Here is a 5,552-nt window from a genome sequence, read left to right as displayed (position 1 = left end):
ATTTGGCTCATAAGGTGGTTGGTATGGTGGATGTGGGTTAGGGTCATATGGAGGTGAATGGTGGAAATGGGCTTGTGAGTATGGTGGTCCAAAGTCATGTTGAGGAAAGGGTTCATAGGCATATGGTAGTGGTTGTTGATAGTCCATTGGAGGTGGTTGTTGCCATGAGGGTTGATCAAATCCTTTTGGCTCCTCCCATCTTTGATTATTCCAACCTTGATGCCTGTTCTCATTGTAATTTCCTCTTTCTGCAATATAATTGTAACCAGACTTATAGCCAAAGGGGTGAGAGTTCATAGTAGTAAATAAAAATTAAAAACAAAAATAAAAATAAATTTAAATTAAAAGGTTATTTAAATTTTGAATTTGAAAATTAAATTTTGAAATTTTGAATTTTAAATTTTTGAATTTTGAATTTTTGAAATTTGAAATTTGGAAATTTTTAAATTTGAATTTTGAAAATTTTTAAATTTGAATTTTGAAATTTGATTTTTGAAATAAGATAAGATAAAATAAAAATTTTAAAATAAAAACCAATAACCTCTTAACTTAAGAAAAAGCAAAAATAAAAACAAATAAACAAGTAAAAATAAAATATTTACAATAACCAATAATAAGGCACACGTTTGCAATTCCCCGGCAACGGCGCCATTTTGACGTTAGGATTTTTGCCGGTAAAGAATTTTATAAAAACAGTCGCGTTGTAGATATAGTCTCTAAACCAACAGAAATCCCTTCGTACAAACGTTTTGGTTGTCACAAGTAACAAACCCCTTTAAAATTGATAACCGAGTATTTAAACCTCGGGTCGTCTTCTCAAGGAATTGCAGGAAGGTATGTTCTTATTATTAGTTATGAGTTTGTAAATTAGGAGTTTTAGAAATTAAGGAGCAGTATGTTGCATAAGAAGAATAAAATAAATAAATAACTATAAAATAAACTCTTGGCAATGTATGAAAACAGGAAGTCCTATCCTGGTTATCCTTATCAATTGTAATGAGAATTGGATTTTTCTCCCACTTTGTTGACCTCTAACTATGAAGGTAAGTTAAGTGGATGAATTAATTTTTATTCCTCAGGTCCTAGTCTTTCCTTGGGAAAGGCTAGAGTTATTGGAACTCGAATTAATTCTTGAAGAATTCCAATTTTCAATCAACAATGAGTTTGATAACTCAAGTGTTTCCAATGATTCAACCAAAGCCAAAAGGGAAGAAAGTCTACTTGAATGAAAATAACTTGGATAAACACAGAGCATTAATAAATTAAAGAGAGCAATCATAAGTCTGAAATACCTCAAATTATATTAAATAAAATATTCAAATCATAGCATGGAAAAGTTCATAAATTAAATTGGAAAAATAAATAAAATAAAGAACCTATGATTGAGAGTCGCTCTTAAAACTAAGAGAAATCCTAAATCCTAATCCTAAGAGAGAGGAGAGAACCTCTCTCTCTAAAAACTACATCTAAATCTTAAAATTGTAAATATGAGAGCATGATTATGAATGGATGCATTCTCCCACTTTATAGCCTCTAATCTATGTTTTCTGAGCCACAAACTAGGTCAGAAACAGCCCAGAATTCGCTGGTTGCGAATTCAAACACGCTGATTTTCGTCACTGCAACGCGTCCGCATGGAGCACGCGGTCGCGTCGCCTAGCATCAAGGCAACTATGACATATTATATATCAAATCGAAGCCCCGGACGTTAGCTTTCCAACGCAACTGGAACCGCGTCGTTTGGACTTCTTTAGCTCAAGTTATAGCTGTTTGAATGCGAAGAGGTCAGCTGGACAGCTTAGCAATTTCTCCAACTTCTTATATTCCTTCCACTTTTGCATGCTTCCTTTCCATCCTCTAAGCCATTCCTGTCCTGTAATCTCTGAAATTACTTAACACACATATCAAGACATCTAATGGTAATAAGAGAGGATTAAACATAGGGAACTTAAGGCCAAAGAAGCATGTTTTCAATCAAACCACATAATTAGGAAGGCAAATGTAAAACCATGCAAATAGTGTGAATAAGTGGGTAAAGAGTTGATAAAAACCACTCAATTGAGCACAGGATAAACCATAAAATAGTGGTTTATCAGATAACTCCTCATGATATTTGTATGCATGCATTGAATAATTGTTGATTGTTAGATGAAAAACAAATCTTGGAAAGCATGAGTAGAAGAGAATTGAGCGAATCAACCCTATACACTTGAGCGTCTAGAGCGGATACACATTCGGTGAGGGTTCGATTGCTCAATTATATGTTTTCACCAATGATCATCTCCTTTCTTGCAAGTTGTTAATACCTTTAGCCCTTATGCTTATATATGTATTCTTGGGAATTGATCTATTTTGACTAAGCAGTTGCATTCATTTAGATAGATTGGATGTAGGTAGGTTGCATATAGATAGTTTGCATTGAATAAATGTTGATACCCTTTGTTTCTTTCTTGAGTTTAGCATGAGGACATGCTTAGTTTAAGTGTGGGAAGGTTTGATAAACTCCAATTTTGTGGTTTATCTTGTGCTTAATTTAGGGGATTTTATCAACTTATCTCACATTTATTCAATGAAATAGCATGATTTTGTAATTCTCCCAAAATTTGTGCTTAAGAGTGAAAATATGCTTTTTAAGCCTTAAATTTGCTAATTTTAATTCACTTTAATTCCATTCGATGCCTTGATATGTTTGTTGAGTAATTTCATATTCATAACGCAAGTATTGGATGGAAGAAGCGAAGAGAAAAGCATGTAAAGTGGAGAATTCACGAAGAAATGGGCATTTGGAGAATCGAAGGCCACGCGCATGCGTCATCCACGCGTACGCATGAGAAGAACATTCACGGCCACGTGCACACGTCACCCACGCGTATGCATGAGGAGGAAATTCACCAGCGATACGCACTCGTCGTCCACGCGCACGCGTGACGTTGATCACGTGGCCTCATTAAAGTGAATACGCTGGGGGCGATTTCTGAGCTTTCCAGGCCCAAATCCAACTCATTTCTGAGACTATTTCATGCAGAGTTGAAGATTGGACAAAGAATGAGCAATTAGATTAGCTGAGGACCATGTAGAATAATTTTCTAGAGAGATAAGCTCCTTCTTCTCTCTAGAATTAGGGTTTTTAGGTTAATTTCATCTTAGATCTAAGGTTTAATTCTTGTTTTGAATTACATTTCCCTTCAATTTCTTGTTGCTACATCTTTACTCTTCTAGTTTTACTTGTCATTCCCTTTATTTTGTTGCTTTTGTGTTGATGAACTCTTGTCAATTTCAATTTCCTTTAATGCAATTTGAAGTATTTCATGTTAATTTTGCTTTCTTTAGATGTTATTGTTGATTTCTTGCATTGGGTAGTAGTAGATTTTATTATTCTTGCAATTTTATGATGCTTTCCTTTTATGCCCACCAAGTGTTTAACAAAATACTTGGTTGGATGTTAGAGTAGCTTTTTAAGCATTCCTGGTTTGGAAAGAGAAATTAGGTGCTCTTGAGTCATTAATACTCAATTTAGATTGGTGGTCTAGAGTTGTTAGTTAATATTGTTTCCATTGACTCTAATCTCTTCCTAATTCAATTAGTAAGTTGATTAGGACTTATGGATTGAGATTAACTAGTCTTATTTGACTTTCTCTCATGTGAAGATAACATTGCACCTTCTTCCAATGTTGGAGATGACTAAATAGGATTAGCTCTTGTTAATTATTGTATTATGATTGATGACTAGGTTAGAAAGCCTATATTCTGAATCCTTGCTATGAATGTCTCTCTTTATTAATTTCTTTCTTTAATTGTTTGCTTCATTTTTCTTGTCATTTATTTTCTTGCCCTTTTATCAACCCAACCCCCGTGAAACTCATAACCAATAATTGAGCACTCGATTGTGATTCTTAGGGAGAACGACCTGAGATCTAATACTCTCGGATATCTTTATTGGTTTGCACTCGTGACAAACAAAAATTTAACTTTGATTGAGCATTGCTTGTCGGTTGAGAACTATACTTGTAACGAAGTTATTTCCTCTAACCGAGAAGAAATTCTTAACCGACGGTAACGCTCTTTCAGTGCACACCATCATTAAGATTGACATTCCCTACAATATTGTAACAACCAAACTCCAAGCTAAAAGGATGAGAATTTGTAGAGAAGAGACGAAATAAAAACAAAAACTATCAAGAAACAAGAAAAAACACAATTCTAACTATTAACAAATACAAGCAAACAACCAAAAAATAAGCTATTTACATATTAACATATTCACAATAGCCAACAATATAACACCATTGTAACTCCCTGATAATAGCACCAAAAACTTGACGGAGAAAAATCGTCGGTTTGAAATTTTTGCAAAATAGTCTCGTTGAAGTATAGATCCAAACCAGCAAGGGTTACCATGAGTGTTGCTCATACGCATACGGTTCCTCTCTCAATTGATTCTCCCACTCTATGATGCAATCCCAATTTAAAGTCATCATATCCTACAAAATAATCACAACCAAACTCCAAACAACAAGAGTGATAACTCATATAAAAAGTAGAAAATAAAAACAAAAGACATTAATAAAAAAAAAACTAAAACCCTAAGTATTAATAAAAACAATTAAATTTAAGATAAATAAAACAATAAAAAAATAATTGATATTAGTTAAATGAAAATGAGTTCTTAACATTATTTTTAAAGGTAATAAAAATAGGGAGCACTCATTTAACTCTTTTCAGGAAAAATTATCACCAAAATGAAAATTTAATAATTTCGGAAAATTTAAACCTATAACCATAAAAGAGTCATCAATTAATTCCCAAAACCTAACCATTTGTACCACTTGCCCATCACAAAAATAAATATTTCGCTTAATCACTTGCTTGATATTTCTCTCTCAATGACAATACAAATGTATAGAACTTAGAATAACGTGGGGCACCACCCAATCCAAAAGAAACAAGACTAGTAGACTACCAAATATTGCATGTGGGTTGGTAACTTGGTATCACTCAGAATAATCACGTAAATATAAAATAAACTCAACGGCACATGAATATTTTACTAAAAAAAAATCCCTATCAATAATTTGGTAAACTGAAATTAGGCAGAAACGTATTGAAATAGAATAGAGTGGTGTCACCCAAGTCAGTGAAGTCACCATTCACCAACCCCAGACCAAATACATTTAGGGGTATTTTTGTAATCTCAGTTTTCCAACAATACCCGTGGGACCCGATCATATCAACCAACCACTATTATGCCAGTATATCCACCACTGTTACAAAATTTGCAAAATAAAAGAAAGCTATTCGAATATATTTTTATCAATAATAAAATTATTTGAGTGTATTTTTAATAATTTATCCAAATAAATTAGTCATAAATCATAATGCAGCTTTTCTAAAAGAATTGAGTGTAATTGAACCCATCCTTTTTTTTCAATAAACTAATGTGGCAATATTATTCGACATTTGTTTGAAAAGTTTGAGATGAATTATATATTATTATACTATAAGTTAATTCTTTTAGTATAATCGCATAATTATAATTTCATGAAAATTAATAA

This window comes from Arachis ipaensis, chromosome B10 (genome assembly GCF_000816755.2).
Source record: "Arachis ipaensis cultivar K30076 chromosome B10, Araip1.1, whole genome shotgun sequence".
Classification (NCBI taxonomy): domain Eukaryota; kingdom Viridiplantae; phylum Streptophyta; class Magnoliopsida; order Fabales; family Fabaceae; genus Arachis; species Arachis ipaensis.
The sequence above is the reverse complement of the archived record's forward strand: the minus strand, read 5'-3'. Positions refer to the sequence as shown.